A 23,842-nucleotide genomic window follows, 5' to 3' on the forward strand; every position below is an offset into this window, starting at 1 on the left:
TTTGGCTCAGGTCATAATCTGGTAGGCTGTGAGACTGAGCCCTGCGTCGGGCTCCTCACTCAGTCAGGAATGGGGGATGTCTCCTTGAAAGATTCTCTCCCATTGCTCTCCCCCCAACTCATGTTCACTTTCTCTCTCTCTCTCTCAAAATAAATAAATAAAACTTTAAAAAAGGAACATTTGTAATGGCTTTTTTCACCATAACCAAAATATGGAAACAACTTAAAAGTCCATCAACTACATAATGAACTAACAAATTGAGGATCTACTTAGAAGATGGAATACAACTCAGCACTGAAAACAAATTACCAATAAGCAAAAATATAAATGAATCTCAAAAACATATGTTTAAAAAATAGGTTAAACCAAATAAGACAGAAAAGAGTACATAATGCATTATTACCTTTATGTAAATTTCAAGAACAAGTAAAATAAATCTATTCTGCTAAAAATGAGAACATGATTTGTCTTTGGGGTGGAAATTGGTCAGAAAAGGACACAAAGCTTTTTGCAGTAGAAAGATGAGTTATTTATCTTGGGGGAGGGAGTAGTGGTTCTCTATCTTGATAGAAGAAATGGTTCTGTGGGTATACATATTTATCAAAACTCATATAACTGTATTTTTAAGATTTGAGAATTTCACTGCATACAATTTTTTTTCAATGAGAAAACTCACATTTCCAAATAATAACAGAACTGGAATTGTAAAGCTCATCTAAATACAAGTCTCATGGTTTTTTTCACTATTCCACACTGCACTCATTAACATTAAACTGTGTCGGGGATTTTAGACTATGATTTCGGTTGGTATTTTTGGCTTATGAAAACTATCCTATTTTTGTTTTTTTAATAGCAACATCTTCCTTTTGTACAATTTTCTTTCTGTGGGAGAAAAAAAAAACCAAACAAACAATTGATCCTCTTGGGAGGTTGCATCAAACTCTAAAACTGCAGGGGTGCCAATTAACACAGTTTCAGGAAGTATCTGAACTTAAATCCCAGAGAGATATTTCTATATTACTGAGTACAGAGTCCATGAAACACCGTATTATTTCCCAAAGCTGATATTTCAACAGTCGTCTAAAGGAAACAATAGGTACACAAAACCTAAAAGTTCATGAACCCAATATGTCATAAAAGTTTAGGTTTTTAACTCTGTAAAAGTTTAGGTTTTTAGCTCTGTCCCATTTTTCTATTGCATTTTTATATCTACATTGAAGATTTAAGTGAGTCAGTGCCTATGGCTTTCTGTGGACAAAGACTTTTTTCTTTTACAATTAAATCTGTGAACTTTTCTAGGCCCAATGTCTTTCTCCATTCTTTGTTCATGCATGCATGCATTCGTCCATTCATTCTATCAATCATAACAATTACTAAACTATTTCTATAAAAGAATATTAGGTCTGAGACAAGTTCAAGGGCAAATAATATACAGGTCCAGGCCTTAAGAAACTCAAAGTATCATAGAAATGAAGGATAATTAAACAGATAATGTTAAAACTGCATAATGAATGCTGGAATAAAGAAAGGCCCATGAGCATCAGGGACATTTTTCACAGCTATTTAAATACATCTGTGCATGTGTACTATGTCTCAATGAGAGAAAGAAGGCATTGTTCATCTAACATGTATGTACAGCAAGTGTCATTTCTTCCTTATATGGAAAAATTCATCATAAACATAGCCCATACCTAAGGAGCCCAGATGGTGACATCTTACAGTACTAACAAATGAAGTCCAATGAAGGTATTATCCATCTTAAACGTCTTTGTGTTTTTTTTTTCTTTTTTTAATGGCACCTAAAAATATTTCCTAAAGCTTTCTCCACTGGAGCTATAATTGTAGTCTTACTAACAATAAAACCAAAAATTAAGGACATGTATTTTTCCCTTGAAGCTCTTCTTTAGCTAATGTAATCCTTGCTATCTAGTTGACTGCATAAATATGTGGGAAATATAATGTATGAAATTAATTCACAGATGAGAAAAAAGTCATATCTGATTCTAAATTTTAGAGTTTTAGACATTTTTTAATGATCTCATCTTCATTTGTTAGATAGCCCAAAATGACCCTAGAAACCACTAGTTGATCCAAGGAATTATTTTACATAATATAAACGGTGAATTAGATTTTCAAGGTAGTCTAACGCATCCTTCTGGATTTACAAATGTAGCTTTTACTGTTGTTATTTTAACATGAAAAAGACCCAACAAATATACTAGATCTTTGTGAAATTGTTAACTCATTTATCAATCCATTCAAAGTGGCCATGGATTCCATTTTCTGGCATACCATTTCAACATTCATGACACACAAAGTTGAATCACTAGAAGACAGAAACAGCTGTTACTGGGGAAATAAGGGAACTCTATAAAGGATTTAAAAATTATTCTGGGTAATCGGTTTCAATTTTGGAAATTAACAGCTGCTTTGAAAACACAAAATCTATACACTTCAGGCTTTATTTTGCTTTTGTCCCTTTGCTGCTTTAATGTTTGTCATCAGGATATAACAGCTGAGAATATACAATATATTGGATTTTCATCAGTTACCCATCTCTTTAAAGAGAATCAAAGGCTCCCTATTGATTTCTATAAGTCATAGGCTTGGCAAATTCAGTGCTAGGTAATAATTACAAGAGAAAAACCTTCCATACAATGAGGGTGGTTGCAAATGTTAAATAAATCAGAGGAGTAAAGGATTTGGGAGTGTGTGACCAGACCATGGAATCTGCCAACTGGGAAGTACTAAAGACCTCTCACGGAACTCGAGTATGGAGTGTCAAGAGTATAGAGACCAAGCTCCAGCAACATGATGAACAAAAGGAAGCAAAGGAGAGGATTCTACTTATCTATAACTCGTAAAGTGAGTGGAAGATTCCTTATTCCATTAATCATTTTAATAATCCTAAATCTTTTATATTTCATGCCACTCTACCGATAATTCTTAGTAGATGAGTTCAGTCCTATATCCAGGTTTCATTGAGTAGAGGGAACTTGGTCACTACTCCATAGGAGAAAGAAATATTTTAAGGACTATTTATAGTTCTCGATATAATACTTCTTTATATCTGGTATTTGTCCCTGGTTCCTAGCAAGAGTATTAAAACTTCTTGGCATTTCCTGAAAGATAGCAGTGCCTCTGTTATGCTAATGAGATGACTCACGGTAGGCCCCTGGACAGCTTCAGAATAAAGGTTGGTCAACAGAAAGACTAACAATGTGATTAAGACATTGAAACTCTGGACCATCCCAACCTCCTGCGAAAACTATGGGGGCTAAAGACTGAGCTCAATCTTGTGGTCAGTGATTTACTCAATTATACCTAAGCAATGAAACCCCAATAAAATTTTTGGACATCAAGGTTCAGGGGAACTCCTGGTTAATGAACATGTTGATGTGCCTGGAGGATGATATACTCTGACTTCATGGAAAATAGCATGAAAGTTTTGTGCTCCTTTCCTGATTCTTTTTTCTTTCTTTTTTTTTTTAATTTTATTTATTTATTCATGAGAGACACAGAGAGAGAGACAGAAGCAGAGACACAGGCAGAGGGAGAAGCAGGCTCCATCAGGGAACCCAATGTGGGACTCAATCCCGGGACTCCAGGATCATGCCCTGGGTTGAAGGTAGGCGCCAAACTGCTGAGCCACCCAGGGATCCTCTCTTTTCCTGATTCTACCCTATGTGTACCCTCTATAATAAAACTGTACTCTTGGGCAGCCCGGGTGGTTCAGTGGTTTAGCGCACCCTGCAGCCCAGGGTATGATCCTGGAGACCCAGGATCGAGTCCCATGTCGGGCTCCCTGCATGGAGCCTGCTTCTCCCTCTGCCTGTGTCTCTGCCTCTCTCTCTCTCTGTCTCTCATGAATAAATAAAAAAAAATATTTAAAAAAATAGTTAACATAAAACTGTACTCTTAAATATAGCACTGCGTTGAGTTATATGAGTCATCTTCACAAATTATTGAACCTAACAGAGTTAGGTTATCCACAAATTTATAGCCAATACATGGGAAATATGGGTGGCACGGAGGCTGTTCAAGTGCTGCTGGCATGTGAAGTAAGAGCAGTCTTGTGGAACACCAGGCCCGTAGCTTATGGGGTTTGTCCAGGTGGTTGGCATCATAATTGCATTGCTGTACACCCAGTTGATGTTGGCCAGTGGGGTAGTACAGAATAGAACCTTAAGGAGCCAGCTGGCTTGAAGTACCGTTAGGATAGGGAAGACCAGAATATTTTTTCAGGCATGACAGAAGTTTATAGGGAAGCTACTTGAAAGAGATCCCCCAAAATAACTAATTCACACAATAAAGTTTATATATTGTTTTCAAGATTCTTAGTTTCAAGCAACAGAAACAAGTAAGTGTATGCACAAATATCTTATATATGTGAAAAGTATATATAGTATATATATTACTATATTTTACTATATTTAACATGTATATGTGTGTATAAAATATGCATATATATTCACACATCCCTATGTAAATGCACATAACTCTATACACATACATACAATATTCATATACATATGCACACGTACTCATACAAGCACACACATCTATTCTCAAAGGGCATAGGATATTAAGTAGTTCCAGGAATGCCAGGAAAGTCAGAGAGCAAGACTTAGAAAATGGACAGTCAAAATCATGTCAAAATTATTTTACAGATCTATTTCATGGGAAAGCTACCAACACCTGCAAATAATATCTTACACCAGTGTGATGACCATCATAAGACACAGCTGTCTATCACTATGACCACATTGTCTTTGAAAACTGGTTGTTCCTGCTAAAAGTGAGTTCTCGGTAGTGTATTTTTGATTTATGAGCTTGAAATTCAAAGCCTAAGATTGGATGAGTCTGATTGGCTGAGACTTGAATTCTTATTTTGAAACTGCAAGGGTCTTCAACCAAACTGCAGGGAAGCTCTTTTAGCTTCTTCATTGTAAGTTAGGCTTTGCCTTCCAGCAAGATTCATGTGGTTTAGAATTTCCTATACATAATGAGTATTTCTTTGCTAAGCAATCAAAAATTTGCAAATCTGTATTTCAGTTATCAAGCAATTTTTTAAGTTAAATAAAATGGTCAGAGTAGATAGCTTCTGAATCCTAAGTCCTCTTGAAATCCAACCCTTGTAAATCCCTCATTCTTCAGCTTATTTCACAAACAACCAATATTTTATTATGGATGTTTTTAAACATGTAGCAAAGTAGAAGAAATTTCACAGTGAATACTCATATAGCTACTATCTAGATTCTACTATTGGCATTTTATTATACTGCTTATTACAGACCTATCCCTCAGTCTAAAGTGTTTTTTTTTTTTTTAAGATTCATTTATTTATTTAGAATGAGAAAGCATAAGCATGAGGGGCAGAGGGAGAAGGAGAGAGGATCTCAAGCAGACTCCATGCCAAACGCAGGGCTCAATCCCCAATGCAGGGCTTGATTCCAAAACCCCGAGAGCTCAACTGACTATGCCACTCCGGTGTCCCTCAGTCTAAAGTATTTCTAATGCATTTCAACGTAACCCATAAATATCTGTGCATTTTTCTCTAAATATTTCAAAGTGCATATAATTAACTAATGTTCAATAATTTCAAAATTTATGTAGGGTCATATACACCAGAAGACAGAAATCTTAAGTGACAGTTAGGTTTTGACAAATGAGCACACCTGCATGATCCAAAAAATACATAATCTTACAATCACACCAACGTCCTAATTCTCTCTTCAAAGTCCCAGAAGTAACAACTATTCTGATTTTCATCCAGCATACATTAGTTTTACCTACTCTAGAATTTTGTATAAAAAGAATTACATGCTATTTATTATTTTTAGGTAAGTCTTCTTTCACAAGACTTCTTTAGTAAGTCTGCGATTTTTCCTTGAGAAATTGAGCATCTTAAAGGATCAAAGAGAAGTGAAGAAATTCAACTCTTAGCAAAAAAGAAATATGGATAAATGAGTAAAGAAGTAATAACTTCCTCTGAAACCAAATTGCTGACCCCATTTTTATGATATTTTGCATTTTATCTCACCTCAGTATTCCATACTGAAGATAATATAGAACACATTCCAAATGAAATATGAAAAATGTCCATATCACATAAATTAGAAACATGGACTTATTCTTCAGGCAACCAGCGAAAAAAGAATGTTGCTTTACATCTCCCAAAGTCCCAAGTTCTCCAGAATGCACTCAATGTGAATTAGTTCTAGAAAGAAAGAAAGAAAGAAAGAAAGAAAGAAAGAAAGAAAGAAAGAAAGAAAGAAAGATTCAAAGCAATGACATACACTAAGCTTGAAATTTTCTTTTTTTTAAGATTTTCTTTATTTATTCATAAGAGACAGAGAGAGAGAGAGAGAGAGAGAGAGAGAGGCAGAGACATTGGCAGAGGGAGAAGCGGGCTCCATGCAAGGAGCCCGATGTGGGACTCGATCCTGGGATTCCAGGATCACGCCTTGGGCCGAAGGCAGGGCTAAATCCAAGCCCAAGCTTGAAAATGTCTTAAAGAGGCATCAATTTGGTGATTAATTTTTCTCATTAAGGAATTCCTTAAAAATAGAAAGTACAAAGTATCAAATTAATGAGTTTATAGACGAGGTCAAGCCATTTAGTAATCTTAGCAAAAGAACAGAATCTGAGTACTCATTGCTTGTATTTATCCAACTGTCAAATAATTAAACTTATTTAATTTTGAGAGATTTAGGAACAGTTAATTAATTTCTTAAAGTAGTTTGGAGGTGAAAACTCCCCTTTATTTTTAGCAAGTCTCTTCCTTATATTTACTAGGTTGGGCATAACTATAAATCAATACTAAAGACCAAGAGATTCTACTATTGCAACCCAAGAACATATTACAGGAGATGGACAAGAAATTAAACAACAGGGATGGGCCCAGACTCCCAGAAAAAAAATGAATAAAATAAAATGGCCAAAGAATTCAATGACAAAATGTAAAGATGGTGACATAAGCTAATTAGTCCATACTCTTTTATATATATAGATACAAAAGAATTCCCTCTTTTCCTCTAACACACACACACACACACACACACACACACACACACCTATTCTCCACTCAGTAATACTTACCTTCTCTGTAACTGTCTGTCTGTGTGACTTTGGACAACCAATTAACCAAATGTAATAGTTGCTTCACTGGAAAATTAAAAATATTTTAACTGCCTTAAGTCTCCAAGCAAAGGACAGTGATTACCAATGTTCTCTGTGTCACTCCTAAATCATAGTTTAAAACTTCAGTAAATTTCTTTGAAGTTTAATATTGATGGTAGGAGAAGGTCCACCTTTCTGGCCAGCCTTACATATTCTAGGGGGCTTTTATCAACACAACAGCCTCCTTTATCACAAACATTACCAGTTCTTCTCACCCAGTTGTACTAATCATCAGAACCTACAAAGCTTCTTCAGGACCCCAAGTAATTAATGACATAACAGATCCCCACATTCAAGGAATATTATTGCAACTGAAAACAACACAAAGAAGCAACAGGACCTAATATTTGATTGTTCATAAGGTGTCAGTAAGCTTCAATCATCTAATGTAAATTATCTTTTTTTTTAAAGACTAATTTATTTATTTATTCATGAGAAACACAGAGAGAGAGAGAGAGAGGCAGAGACACAGGCAGAGGGAGAAGCAGGCTCCATGCAAGGAGCCCGATGTGGGACTCGATTCCGGGTCTCCAGTATCACATCCTGGGCTGCAGGCGGCGCTAAATCGCTGCGCCACCGGTGCTGCCCCTAATGTAAATTATCTTATGTAAACCTTCAATATGCCATTTTACAGAAAAACAGAGGTGCAAAATAATTATCAATTATCCGAAAGCATGAAACTAGGAAGTAGTGGATTCCAGATTAAACCAAGAAATTATAACTAAAATCTCTGCTGTTAACATTGTAGATAGATCAACAAATGTACCTAAGTTAAGATCAAATAAGTCATTAAATCTGTTAAGAATCTCTCTCCTGAAGGTGTCTAATTAACAGCGGGAAAAAAATTAATTCAGGGACTCCTAACTAGATTCCGGTTTGCTATATCACTGTATCATTGCTTCCTTTGCTTTATGGCTTAAAAGAACTTTTATTTTATTCAATACATTCTTCCACCTTACAAATAAGGAAATTGAAGTTCCAGGTAGCAAAGTGACACCACGTGACTGCTTTGAATTAGGTAACTGCAATACTGATCAAGAAAGAGCTTTCCTACATTGTGCAAAGGCAAAAACTTCACAAGTATAAGACAGCATAAAGTGGCCACTGTATCACTTCAGCCGCTAAAATTATTCTGAATTTTAAACTCAGTCTGCATCATCCTGTCAAAAATATTCATTACTGACTTTAAATAGTTGGCTTTAATTAAGTTATTTATGTAGGTTTTATACCAAATGTGTTTGTCAAAAAGGCAGAACATATCAAAAACAAATTGTGAGATTTTGCTATTCATTACTGCATCTCCCCTCCTGCACATAAATGACTTAATGAGATAATGGGACTCTAGATGAGAGCGCAAATCCAAAAGGGAACAGACCCTGCCAAAAAGGTCATTTTTTGATGCCTGTGGCAAAGGAAAATGTTCAAAATGGACGAGTGTAAACATAAACGCACCAGGAGGTACTGCACAGTGTGCTCTGCAGCCATTTATAAGGTATTTTAGGTGTTGTGTCTGATGAAAATAATAAACATCTTATATCCAAAGGTGGAAATGATGCTGTGTATTTCTGCTCCCTGCTGTAGTATTTCTTTATATGGCTGGGGAAACCTAGAAGATGTTTCAGCCCCAAGAGAGTGCTGTGAATCCTCAACATTTAACAAATGCACGGGCTGTTCCATCGTAGGTCGTTTTGACAGGTCACTGCTGGACCCACACACAAATCCTTCTGATACCCATTAACCTGTAAAATCTCTGTACCCTCTGCAGAGCTGGAGAATTTGCATCAATTAATTTGTACATCACGCACATTCCAAAGGATGTTCTCAAATAGGAAACATACAAGGTCAGTATCTTGGGACAAATAAATAATTACAGGTACGTTTAATATGCTAATCATTTAGAGTCAAATTCTTACAGTTCAGCTCAGTATGTCTTTACTATTCTATTTTTTAAACTCCATGTAATTTTCTTAAGTCGTTGTTTGAAAAAGCTCTGTAATGGGATCTCATGATAGTTTAAGATTCTTTAAGAAGCAAATGCATCTTCTTAAGAACTTCAAAGACTCATTGCTGACCTTGAGTTAGCTACTCACTCAGGTGAAGCAAGAAATCACTTTCTCAGTCTTAGAGGTTTCTTGATCTCTCTCTCTCTCTCTCTCTCTCTCTCTCTCTCTCCCCTTTTAACTTATTACCTATCACTGGTTCCTAGCCTGAGTTCCTTAAAAATAATAACTAGCAGACACAAGAGTTCTCTGCATACAAGGTAATTAAATCTAATTGTTTATATTTGGTTTGGAATACTATTGACTATCTGTGGCCACACTAATCAGAAGTTTTAATTGCCTGTTGATATTATAAGAATAAATAGGCATTATCAATGAATTAGGCAGTTATCAGAGTAGAGTGACAATTGATCAAATCTTCAATTTGGAAAGAAGAAAGTAGAGCATCACTGTTGTGAACATTCTTGCATTTTGAATGAACATCATATTCTGGAAACCATTCCTTATTTCATATATCCACTCTCTGCCCCATTCCTAATGCCACTTCACTCAAGCCAATATTACACTCATACAACCTCTTCACTGGTCTGCATTTCCAGACTGATCTGTTTTCAGTCCACAGTTGCATTTTCCAGAATAATCTTCCTCAGTGGCTGCCCATTGTTCACACATAACCATCTGAACACACACACACACACACACACACACACCATCGCAAATCCTCATTACAACATTATCATTCTCAAATTCTACTTATCCATAAAAAAAATCCCCAAACTCTACATACCTTGCAATCCATCTCTTTTTATTTCAGTATTATATTTAGCTATGTTTTCCATCATTACTCTGGTCATGCCCACATCTCAGCATCCCTTGAAATGTAGTTATTTTCTAATAACTACTTCTTTATTTGTGTCTTCCTCTTTCCCTAACAACTGAAACAAAGGTCTTCAAAGATGTAGCTTAGGTTCTAAACTCTTGAACAAAGTTTATAAGTGAATACATATTGACAACCTCCTTCCTGAATGTCTATATGATTCAGGGCTTTTATTATTTATTGCCTTCGGTTTTAATTTTCCTATACATAAACCAACCCCTCCTCCTAAAAAAAAATAGTACTTAAGGAACAGACATAATATACACAATACTTCTGATTCTCTCACAGCCCACAGTCAGCATTCTGGTGGGCTATATACTATTAAATGAGGAGAAATATATGTTTGGAGAATTATGATGGAAAAATAAACAAACAGCCATAAAAATAACTGGATATACAAAACACTCCTATGTGGAATCCACTGCTGCTGCAAGAAAGCTGCATATTATCATAACCTTATATACCTTTCTCATTGATTTTCTGACTTGATGTTTTATTTATAATATTCCCTTATCCTATTGTCTCTCTTATAGATTTTATGCTATCCCTGGTACTGCTGAATTCTGTGAGACCCTGGGTAAATACTTTGAGATAAAGTAACTGCACCAAGTGAAATTGGAATTTCTCAAAAGATACACTTTTTTGCCAAAACCATGAGAGAATTGGGAGGTTAAACTGGAAGTAATGAAAAGTTCACATATGATTTTTGTCATTAACATTTGATTTTAGATGGGGAAAGCTGGCTCCTTCTTTCTGAGAGAGGCCAATAACAAACTGGCAATAGTATAGGATCCTGCTTTTAAAAGAACGGCTGTCCATGGACACTGAAATACATCTCCTCAGGATATCACCTTCACCAAATAATAAGTTCAGAGTTTTGAGAAGTCTGAAAAAAGTTCTTTTGAAAAAATCTTGTTCCATATTCTACACGCTGCTCTAAAAGTAGTTTCCAATCCTTCAATTTTGGACTCAAAAGGATAGGGTCATGAAAGGGGTTGTCACTGGAACCGTCTGCTTTATAGCATTCTTGCTTAGCACATTGGTCCTCCTATAGAATGAGAAATCAGTAAACTTCTGGGATCCACCAAGGCTTTGGGTGACTTTTAAGGGAAAAATGAACCAAATGATCATTCAACAACCCACATTTAGTTTTTCAATGTGGAAGTTATAATCAAGAATTTTCTGAAGCCATTTAGATGATCACTGACCTCCATCTTCATTGGTATATCATAGCCATTAAAAAACAAATGAACAAAAACACTTATTCTAGCTAAACACCTATTTATAATCAATGTGTTATTTTTGCCATTTTTTGATTCCATGTAAATCTTAAATTAATGACTTTATTTTACAGATGCTTTGAAGACTCTCTCAACTTCATCTTCAAGATATATTTGAGTCAACATCTCTCTTGGCTATCAGTTCTACACATGTCCCAGATTTTGGCAACCATCAAGAAAGGGAGAGCTGATTTTTTCTTCCAATATGAGTCCCCTCTCTGGGGCAACCCAGGTCTATGCCCGAAGAGTGGGGAAAGGATGCTGAACCCTTGGAAACTGAACTGAGTAATGAATGACAATAGCAGCTACTTTTCATGGATCAAGAACAGGTTTATTGTTAGAGTCTCCACATTAATCTTCCCAGTATGACTGTTAACTAGGGGTTGTCACTATTATTTTAATAGATAGAAAAAGTGAGGATCAGAGATGTTAAACCTACTCCTGTCTGAACTCAAAACTTACGGTTTATGCCATTGTTTTGTCCACTATGCCCTATTATCTCTCGTGTAAGTATTAGCCAGTGCTGGCCAACTAGTAGAATGTTTTCATATCAATACTAATAAAGTTATCTCACATTTATTTTTTTAACATTTTATTTACTTGAGATAGAGCAAGAGAGCAAACACACAAGCAGGGGGAGGTGCAGAGAGAAAAGGAAAGCAGAGTCCCCACTGAGCAGGGAGCCCAACACAGGCTGGATCCCAGGACGCTGGGGTCATGACCTCAGCCAAAGGCAGCCGCTTAACTGACTGAGCCACCCAGGCACCCCTCATTTCACATTTATATATTATTTAATTCTCACTACCTTTGAAATAGGTGGGCAAGGTATCATTTGTTTGTTAGAGAAATTAATTTTATAAACTCTATGTTATATTTTCCTTGTACCACAGCTACAAAACACTATCTCTGGGGAGCTTTTCAGCTCTGAGATCATTCATTCACTTACTTAATCTCTTTCATATGTATATTCAAGATTTTAGAACAGAAACCTGACTCATAATAGCATTTAAAATTTTGATTATTTGAATCAACACAATCAGAAAATACAGATATTGAAAAGTCTATTTCTTGCTCATCCCTCAGCTGTCCCTCTCAAGTCCATATACCCTTTAAGTTTTCTTTTTCTCAGCTATAAATAAGCTTCTTTTTGTCCATCAATTAGAAAAAGGTCATAATAACTATAAATAATTGTTTAGTTGGGGTAGAGAAAAATGAGTCTACTCCAAACTAGAAGATATACAATCACTAAGCAGAGAATTTGGCACACATCAGATACAACCATCAACTGTACCCAAAAACTTAATGAAATTAAGATAATCATTAACTTGTAGAAAGGGAAGGATGTGTTCTACAACGTTTAAGCTCCCAGGAAGTTTAATGCATCTAGCATACTTAGAATAACTCTCTTAATAAACTAATTTTTTAAATTTTTATTTATTTATGGTAGTCACACAGAGAGAGAGAGAGAGGCAGAGACATAGGCAGAGGGAGAAGCAGGCTCCATGCACCGGGAGCCCGAGGTGGGACTTGATCCCAGGTCTCCAGGATTGCGCCCTGGGCCAAAGGCAGGCGCCAAACCGCTGTGCCACCCAGGGAACCCTAAACTAAATATTTTGATAATTAAATAGATCTCTTATTTTTTAAGTTTGTATTTAAACTCTAGGTAGGTAATATACAGTGTTATATTCGTTTCAGGTGTACAGTTTGGTTATTTAACACATACAACACCTGGTGCTCATCCCAAGTGTCATCCTTAATCCCCATCACCTGGTTAACCCATCCACCTCCCCTCGATGACCCACTTTACTAGGTATGTCTCCTGAGGCAAGGGACACAGAAACAAAAAATAAACTATTGGGACTTCACCAGAATAAATAGATTTCTTAATCATAAGAAGAAACAGCATGGCTATCAATCAGATGTTTGAGGGCATTTTAAAAATGGTCCCTAAACTTCAAAGTGAGAGCTTTTTACTTTCTTATATTTACTTTCTTTTTGGCCTCCTGAAATGTCTTCCTTTATTTAGCACTCATTGCCTCATCCAGGAAATGTGTCTGTTTCATGTTCTTATTTACTTTTGGAAAGAAGCACCAGAATGGCAGTTACAGAGACTGAAATCCTCATTAGCCTCAGAAATAGTAGCATGGGCTCTGTCTTCTGACCACAGCCAGCAGCCAGAGAGTCACCTCTAGGTGAAGCAAAATTTCCACTCCTGAGTTCTTGAGCCTGGATCTTTCCTCTTCCCACTCTTTTATCTTTTTCTTACACAAACGCAACAAGAAAGGACAAAAATGAGACTACTTCTTTATGTCCTTCATTCACTGACACTTGTGAAGGCCTAGTGGCCAGGTTCCTTGGCCACTTCTCCTTTTAAAAAATGAACAAATTGCCGAACAAGAGAATAATACCTAGTTGCCAACCCCTAGGCCTTCATATCAACAGATATCTGCATAGAAGTCACCAAGGTATTAGGCAACTATCACGAAGTATGTGAAATATTTCTTTGGAAATATTTTCTTTCCTTCATATCCCTCACTTCTGCTTTCTAAAAACCCCATGCTCTCATGTATTCCTCTACTTTAACCAAACTTCTGAATGCTCAAAGGTAACCTAATTTGACTGAGCTATAGTCAAAAAGAGAATACATGTATACAAGAGAATATAAGAGAACTTGTGTCCCTAAAGGGCTTTTTAAATTTTAAGACATGTATTTAGAAACACATTAGATTTACATACACACACACAGTCCCTCACACCCATATTTTTTATTTATCCTGATAAAGTGTCACTTGAAGGATCATTCTAGGCAAATTCAAAATCCAAGTAGCTGAAAAATATAAATGTAGTAAATAAGATGCTTAGGGGAAAGATTTCCCCAACATTGAAAACAGTAAAGAAGTAGTCTTACCAACTACTTATCAGGAGTGTTGAAGGTATTGGGAGAGGATTGGCGGAGATAATCTTGTAGGGTTTCTTACATTCCTAGGATTCTGGAATTGTGTATTAATTTGGATTTTTCTAACAACTAAGGCAAATGAGAACGAGGATTTTCATTCCTATTTAGCATTTTAAGAAAGAGTTCAATAGTAATATTGAAAGGTTCAAAGTCTATAGTGGTCAAGCTAATATTCAGTTCTAATCCCTTATGTTTCTCCAAAAATATCATGTATCCCCTTACTGCTTTGCCCAGCAAAAACTAACATATTCACTGTTCGACCGAATGTTAGAAAGAAAACACATTGCTTTTAAGGATAACCTCTTCTATGTTTGTCCTCCCAAGGGACACATGTATTTTTAAAAAGGAACACAGCAGTGTAAACTATACATACTGATAGATAAAATGTGGAAAGCAGTAAGGAAGCACCATCTGTGACAAAAAAGAAATCACCCAAAATTCAAACTGATCATCTCTTTTCCTTAAGAGTTCAAATTTAATAAAATAAAAAAAAATATGTTTAGCCACCTCAACTATATATACCATAAACACACACACAATATATGCTACATACATATATACTTGTTTGTACTTATTTATGTAAGGCTGCATATTTAAAACATATATAAAAGTATATAATACATATTTTTATTATAGATCTATGTGTAGATTTATTTATATATATATATACTTAATACTTTGAGATTCATGAAATGATCTTATTTTAAATATATATTTGTGCCTTAACATTAGCCTCTTTATCTTCACCAGAGCAATGTGTCGTAATACATTTTTCTGAAGTAAATTTTCTTTTTTTCATGTTTTGAAATACAATTTTTATTCAATTTGAGTATAATACTATTCCTAAAAAATTGTATCCCAAACTAAAACATGGAATTCCATGATATTAGAATATATCATTTTTTGTATCCACCCCAGAAGCACATAACCATGATTTCTATAAGATAACTACTTACTACTTTGTAAAGTGAATTTAAAGACATTCTTTGAATGACACCAAATACTTCTAATTCTGAAGCAATATTTTCATGTGTACATGTCAAATCTATCTTAATTTTTCTAATTTTTTTTTGTTCGTGTTATACAACCTCCTCAAGCATCCAAAATAAGCATTGATTTGGGTAATTTCAGGCTATGGTGTATTCTTTAAGCAGTGCTTTGTTCCTTCAAATAAATAAAGAGAGCTTTACATTATGGGGATTTGTAAGAAATCTAAAATAGGATACTTATCTTTTTTGGCTGACTTACTATTAGTACTGTTATTATTTTAAAACTTCTGACATGTGGACACTATGATGTTTATAAAACAGCAAAAAAAATTTCCATGGTCCCTTGTGTGTGCTAGACCACATCCGAAACAGTGGAAGTTAATATCTTGACATGTCCCTTCTAAAATAAAACACTCCTGCCATAGCCCTTGTTCACATTTCCAACCGAACTTAAAACTGAGCCTTTGCGTGTCCACAGAAGTAGAGAGCATGGAAGAGGTATGGAAGGCATATCCATCACCTGAAGCATTTTCCACAAACATCACTTCTGAGTCTCACCGCACACTGAATGACAAGACAGAGTCATCTAACAGAGCCAGATCAGCAGCAATCATTTCTGCACCACATGAACCAGAATGCCAGCTACATGTCCAAGCAGCTAATGTCAAGTTGGAGAAGCTCTGAGCTAAGCTGGACCTGAATGGTAATGTAATGGGACACTGTGAAACACAACTGCAGAACACATGAAGATAACCAGGATCTGTGAACACCCATGAACACACACCCCTGCCAATTTTTAGACATACTAGATTCAATGGATCTCTCTTCAAATAAGTAATTTTTGCAGGTTTTCCACCCAGGAGGCAACTTTATCCTGACCAACTCAAAGTTAAGTCATTACAGCTCAAAGTTTGTCAGAACAGCTTTTATTGTAGGCTTTATTTTATTTAATTATGCATAACACACATTGTTTTTATGCCTGATTCATAAATTTGCATCAGTAAAATATGCTGACATTTCTATTGGATTTGAATAGCCTTTAATGACTTTAAACAACTGAATAAGAGCCATATTTCAGTGGACTGGGTAAGTTCCACATCTAGATGAGAAGGTAGATATTTTGTCCAGCTATCTGTCTTCTTAGTAAGAGGCTTAAAGGGGCCTTGGAAGTCATTCCAGGATTTTTAACTTAATAGTTTCCACCTATTATGCCAACCATTCAACTCTTACTTGGGTACTCAGAAAAAAATACTAGATGAACTGAACAAATCTGTGTTCAATCTTTAAGACGCTTTGAATAATTAGCTTGAAAGTTTACTCTATTTTCCAACACTTTCTTCTAAGTTTGCCACACTGAAATTCTAAAGCATCAAAATATATCAAAACCATAATTAAGCACAGAACCTTGCAACCACTGTTGTTTACAATTAGGTAGAGAATACTGCTATTACTTCAGATTCTTAATTCTGTAACAGGTCTAAATATAACTAATTATCCCATTATAATTCAGGTATATTGTTAGTTGAAAAATAGCAAACATTTGATTCTTTAAGTAGAAAAAATGCGTTAAACTTCCAAGGGGAGATTGGATAACATGATACATAATTCAGACATCCAAATTTTACAAAATAATAAATTATGTATCAGCAGTCAATACAACTTTGAGCCTATGCTGTTCAAAATTAAATTGATTGGTGCAAGTTAGGCCTATCAGATCCTGAAAATATCTGATGTAAAACAGATTTTACAGACAATCAGGATCTTTAGTTGTATCCCCACAAAAATGCAACTCTATGAACTTCTAAAGCAACTCAGCCCTTGAGCAAGCTGTTCAATCAGATACAGAGTACTACCTGAGGATATGAAATGCTCATGACACTTTTGTCTTTCGAAGTAAAAACTGAACAATTTTAATTTCTGGGTTTGTTAAAAAAAAATACGTAGTCATTTAAGAGATTCCATTAGTGGATCCCCAGCATATGACAGGTTAAAGGAATTAGTCTCAGGAAAAATTTAAGAATTCACTTTTCTTTTGGAGCTAATTTTAAAAACGCTGCCCTACATAGTTCTTTAATCTCTATAGGACCTCAACTAGTTTTACTTCTTGAACAACAACAAAAAAATTCAGAATAGCAATTAATTTTTCCTTATAACTGAAATAGACTTAAAAGAGAAATAAGATTCCAAACATTAATACCCAACTGCCTATTCATAACTTCACTTGGATAGCTGATGGACACATTGAAAAGAATATATCCAAATGAAAGCGATCCCCATTCCAAAGGTCCTCTCAGGATTTCTCTCAGCATATGGTAACTTGATTTCACCTGTTTCTTAGTCCAAAAACCTCACAATTATCCATTTCTCACACATACCTCACATATAAGCATCAGTCAATCCAGTTAGCTCTAGCTTCAACACATGTCAGGAATAGGACCACTTATTACTTCCGAAGCTATTAATACCCAAGATGGGTAGTTCTCAAATGTTGATGAGCATCAGTATTTGCTGAGAAGCTTGTTACAACACAGGTTTCTGGAATCCACCTACTTCTAAGGTCTCTAATTTAGAAAGTCTGGGATGGGACCTAGGTAATGTTCATGTTGCTCCAGGAAACACCCTTGAGAGAATCTAGTGTCTCTGTAATGACCTGAAAGGACTTATAACATTGATATTCCCTTTAACCTCTAGAAAATCACTAACTCTTCTCCAGTTGTACTGGGGATGCACCAAGAACATCCAAATGCATTCCTTACCTCAATGCTGTTTAGGTTGCTGTGGGTGATGCCTGCATGCACTACTCACCCTCCACATTGTGGCATGATATATTCCTTCAACATGTTCAAATGCACCTTAACTGAGCTGCTTTTTATTTCCTCTTAGCACTCACAGAGAATATAGTTAAAGTTTAGTAAATGTATTTACTTATTTTGTATCTATCTCCCACTGTGAAAATATAAGTAATCACAAGAGCCTATTTTGTTCATCACTGGATTCTCAGCTTCTGGAATAGTACCTTACACACAGTGACTGCTTACACAATATTGGATCAATAAGTGAAAAAAAAAATGAATATAAGCCTAGAAAAGGAGTGATAGATTAACACAAGATTATATACCAAGCTTTTGTATCAGGTGCTATATAGCATCATTTATAGCCTTATAAAGAGTCTGTACTATAGCTGTTTTTTATATACAGGAAGATGACAAGAGGAGTTTTTTATACACAGTAGTAAGGTGACAAGAAGGGGTTCAGAGAAGATACATAACTAGATATTAAATGTATGAGTGAATGTCTAGGAATCTAACTCAAGTTTTTGTGACTCTAGCTGCCTACGCTTTTGTAATTGAACTAGCTTAATTAATTTGCTAAATATTTTGAGTGAAATTACATGCTAGTCTTTTATCTAGGTATAGGGTTTGTCAGGATAGTTTAAGATGAAGGAAGACAGGAAGGAAGGAAGGAAGGAAGGAAGGAAGGAAGGAAGGAAGGAAGGAAGGAAGGAAGGAAGGAAGGAAGGAAGGGAGGGGCGGGCAGTGGCTGCAAAGAAGTCTCCATTTTATAGTCTGGAAAAGGGGAAACATAATATAATCACCATATATTTTAATGTCTAGTTATAAGAGGAGATGAAGCTAAAATGGAATTTAGAGTCTTAGGAAAGTCCAGTTTATAACAAAGAGCATTCTGTTATATCCAAGAATTTAGACTGGACTTGTTATATTTCAGTTGCCTAGGAAACAGCTGAGAAAAGAGGCCAAGTAAGTAGTACTGCCCATCAGTGTGAAGCTCAGGATGAAAATCTAAGTGAGGTCCACATTTTGGACTGTTGAAGGATAGCTGGTCAGTAACTTCATGACTATGAATGCTATTACCCAGGCAAAGCATACACAGTGAGGAGGCAGGAGACCAAACATGACCAAGGGAGACTCTGATATTTCAGGGTCCTTGGGAATAGTGTTCCGTGAAGAAGGGAACACTTTTAACAGTGTCAAAAATACTGGGTGACTTGATATGATTAGACTTCAAAAAAATGTCTTTTGACCTCAAAGCACCAAATCATTGGTGATCCCACTTTTTGGAGTTCTGTGGAGAAGAAGGCAGTCTGGAGAAGTTTGCAGAGTGAATGGGAGGGGAAGAACAGAGACACCACAAAACAGGTGATAGAGGGAGAGCTGAGGGATGTGCTGCACAGGTCTTCTGAAACTTCACTGGAATAAGCAGAAAGAATTAAAATGGCTCTTCTAAGGAAACCCATGCCTCTTTGTTTCACACAAATGCCACTCATTCAATGAATCCTAGTATCAGACTTTCCAACTGTAAGAACAAATGAATAAACACCTTTGAACACTTGTTCCCTATCAGGAATTATGTGAAGCTTCTCGCTTGTTCATGACTACCTGGGATTTTCACAACCCCTCACCGACATGGACACTTTTATCAAAACCATTACTTAACTTAATTGTGGTGACTCTTGAAAAAATTGCTTTCCAGAGCATCTATTTAACATGTATCTCCAAACTCCTGCTCCATCAACTCCACAATCACAGGCTGGTTTTATCCTAATCCACATCTCTACACCAGTTACATTCTTCTCCTGTCCCCTCACGGCCTTTTCCTTGGTACTCACACTCAATCACTGACTAAATGCCCACCAGGTGAATGTTTAATCACCTGACTCTGATGGGAAAATTCTCCCCTGTCACTCTGTATTAATTTTTTAAAGAAAAAAATGTGAACTGTTTCAGACTCCCATTTAGACAAGTTCCCATTTTTGCTTCTAACAGTCATCGCTGCCTGCTTAAAAGGTTAAAATCGGATATTTCAATTTTAATGTTATGTTGGATTTATATAATGCTGTTCTTTCAGAGGGCATAGTGACCTTTATCATCTGTCCTCAACCATATCTGTGGAAGGCATTATTCTCATTTAAAGGCTGACAAAGCCACTGAGCAGGTGTAAGTACTGTTTGACTGTGTTCCCTCACACGCTGACTTAGCAGTGAACTAACCATGTAAAGGTCTTTATAGAATGTATGCTTTTCAGGAAAAAAAGGCATTCAAGCTATGATCTGGATCATTACTGTAACATAAACCACAAAGTTAAATTCATATGTAAAGCCTAAGTCACTTTATTACTACTCCCATACATCATATAACAAAATTAAAACAATGCAGTGTTCATGTTTACTTAAATTCTGATTAACAATACTTTGGCTTAAGTCTTTAAAGCAAAGTTTCTCAAACATAATAATATATCTCTACTACCTTTTTCAATTCAAAGATGACAGTTACCTCATTCTGATGACATCTATTAATCTTAATTACCACAGCCAAGTAATGGGGAAAAAATACATCAGGATTCCAAGAGGACCAAGAAAATGCCAACAGGAGGTAAGCACCTATCTTCCTCCCACTAATTGATTTCCCCAAAATAACTTACTAATTCATTACTGAGAATACAGTCATAACTTAATGATTAAACAGTGGCACTAATAATGCTATAGCCTCTACCACCCCATGACTAAATCCCACTTATCATTCAAGGGCAATTTCATGTAATACCTTTCTAAACCCCACTAGATTCCGAGCTCTCTGAGAAATCGTAGCAGAGCTATAAGTGAGTATAAAATTGAGGGAGTGATTATATTAGTTCTAGCATTATGGTAAGTACTTCAAGAGTATCATCTCAATTAATCATACAACCCAAACAACCCTATGTAGCAGGTGTTATACCATCAGCATCCTCTACCACAGTGCTTCTCCAACTGTAAGATGCAAAAATAAAGTACTCTGAGGAGCTTGTTAAAAAGCAGATTCCAAGTCTACACTCCTTGCGCAAGACCTGTGATTCTGCATTTTTGCCTCACTCCCAGGTGACACCTACTGGGATCTCACAGAAGAAGCCAAGACTCAGAGAGTTGGTAGAACCAGCACATCACTACACACCTGGCACTGATACCAGAATTCTTCACTTGGTGTGATTCCAAAGCCTGTGCTCTTCATCTGGGTTCAGCAAGTGACAGGCTGCAGGCAGCACTGGGACACAGCCAGGCTAAGTGGTTTTACTGCCACTTGTGGCTGAATTCCTTCAAACTACTGATGGCAGGGGATCCCTGGGTGGCTTAGCAGTTTAGTGTCTGCCTTTGGCTCAGGGCGTGAACCTGGAGTCCTGGGATCCAGTCCCACATCGGGCTCCTGCATGGAGCCTGCTCCTCCCTCTGCCTGTGTCTCTGCCTCTCTCTCTCTCTCTGTGTCTCTCATGAATAAATAAATAAAATCTTAAAAAAAAAACCAAAAAAACTACCGATGGCAAAGTTGAGCTGGTTGTGACCAAGACAATCAGCTCTGCAAGCCTCAAGTATTTGCTTTCTGACCTTTTTTTAAGAGAAAGTATGAAGTATGCTGAGCTCTGCTTTTACTCATTTTACTATGTTGTCATATACATGAAAAAAAAATTATCAGAACTGGGTGCATAGAGAGAACTGTGAAATAAATGCTTAGAATCCACTTAGTTTGCAGTAATAGCGCTAATCTATCATTACATTTATTATTATTATTATTATTATTACATTTATAACTCTTATAATACATTATTTTCTACTTTGGGATGTATGTACATAATACCTGTATGATCTCGCCTTTGAACAGTGGTCTTTATACTAGTACACTTGCCTGAGGAATATTCCAGATGACCCACTGGGGTGCAAGAAGAAAACAGTAGAACTTCTATTCATATTTATTTTGTCTTACTGCTTTTGTGTATGTTTTAGAATTCTTCCTAATGCATATTATAATGACATTCCCAGTAGATACTGAAAGACTCAGTGACCTATTTGTACTCTCTTCATGTCCAAGAGAGTGCCCCGTACACAGCAGGCACACAGTAGGTCTTTACAAAGTACTCATTTATTTAGTTTTTTTTGTTTTTGTTTTTTGTTTTTTGTTTTTACTTTAAAATCTTGGATGTGATTACTTTTATATAGTTTCAAAATCTGGGACAGAGGGCAATAGCCAGAAAATAAAAACTCATTTTTGAAGCATGGGAAAAAATCTTCAATCTTCCAGGCATGTGGCACAAAAGACTGCTCACACAGGCTGGCATTTGGACCCAAAGATTCTATGAAAGACTCTACAGTATTCTATGAAAGATATGTGGAAATTCAAGTCTTAAGAAGAAGGAAGTTTGGTAGAGGGGCAAGAGATTAAGAGGACACCATCCCTGCGGACTTGAGAGAGGGGAGAGGCAGGTCTCGGAGGCACAGAAATTACAGAGAAGGGCCCTTTAAGGTGAACCTGACAAAACAGCATCTCAGGCTGAAATCCCTGAAGGCAGAGGCTCACTAATGCTGCCTCCTTGCTGCTCCAAATCTTCCTATTTGCCTCTGGTGGGAAGAGTCTGGACAATGGGGCACCAGGGACTTCCCTTGAACAGTTGAGTGCCCGAGTGCCCGAGTCATCATTCTAAAGGATCCATTCTCACTGCAAACTGCAGAGGATTGATCGGAGTCCAACCAGATTCTAAATTCTTCACAAATTCTTTTGTTTGCATAAATCCCTCACATAGACCTTTTTCTTCCCATCTGCCCCTCTCCCCTAGGATGGAATCACAGAAAGAGACCAGCCTAAGGAGGCTCTGCTGGAAAAGGAGGCTCTGCTTCAAGACTCCTCCTCTGACCAAAATGTTCATTTGAGCGAGATGCAATGAAAAAGCTGTTAAGCAACTCTTGGTTTTTATTTCTCACGGTAACATGCTTAGCTGGCTGTGACTGAACATCTACCATGTGCTAAACACACTGCAAGATGCTAGCTACTATGTTCCTGCTTTTAAATTTGGCAGCAGTCTTACTAGGCAGGTACTGAACCCACTGAAAGAATAATAGAAATGAATAGAAACTAGGATGGCCCTTATTCCACATTGGAGGTTCTCAAACTACATACAACAAAATACCAGTTTGTCTTGTTCTTATTTTAAAATTCCCAATCTGTTGTTGATTGTTACTTATAGAATCCACTAAAAATAAAGTCCTAGAAATATGAAATTAAAAAGTATAAGATGCAAGCTTGATTTATTATTATTAGATTCAATACATATAAAATTACTGTCAAAGAGTTTTGAAATAGTGATTCTTCAATTTTGTATATTGCCATATCACAGTAACAACTACAACTGGCAGAAATCCTCTGACCACACCTGTGCCCTCTACATCACACAGATATGAGAACAGTGTTTTACACTCAACACCACAAAGAATGTTTTCACCCTTAGCTCCTATGGGTAACCTCTCTGTATCCTGTGATTTAGGCAAAATAGATTTGATTGTGGGCTGATGTTCATAGGATTTATTGGATCTGAAGGTGAGCTCTCCCACTCACCAATAGAGTGACCTTAGTCAAGTGCTTGAACTGTTCAGTCTCACCTTCCTTCGGCTACAAAATTGGAACAATGATAGAACCAACTCCATAGTGCTACTTTGGGGACTGAGTCAATGCATGCAAAGTGCTTAGGATATATTAAGTTCAGTGGAAACACTCAGACATGTGTTGTTGCTACTCTTAATA

General features: G+C 36.4%; 1 protein-coding gene and 1 long non-coding RNA gene across 6 annotated transcripts in view; one reads left to right on the forward strand and one right to left on the reverse strand.

The window, feature by feature from the left end:
* The window catches only part of GRM7 (glutamate metabotropic receptor 7), an 834,441-nt gene that overhangs the window by 616,918 nt on the left and 193,681 nt on the right, over nucleotides 1-23,842 (reverse strand). The window lies entirely within an intron of this gene.
* LOC102157380 lies at nucleotides 18,979-23,268 on the forward strand. Of its 2 annotated transcripts, none has more exons than XR_005374631.1 (4): nucleotides 18,979-19,042; nucleotides 20,565-20,674; nucleotides 21,157-21,258; nucleotides 22,881-23,268. It is a non-coding gene; the product is annotated as an uncharacterized LOC102157380 (long non-coding RNA). The 2 variants fall into 2 exon arrangements; XR_005374632.1 differs by lacking the exon at nucleotides 18,979-19,042 and adding an exon at nucleotides 19,064-19,124.

The sequence above is a fragment of the Canis lupus genome, chromosome 20, assembly GCF_011100685.1.
Source record: "Canis lupus familiaris isolate Mischka breed German Shepherd chromosome 20, alternate assembly UU_Cfam_GSD_1.0, whole genome shotgun sequence".
NCBI lineage: Eukaryota > Metazoa > Chordata > Mammalia > Carnivora > Canidae > Canis > Canis lupus.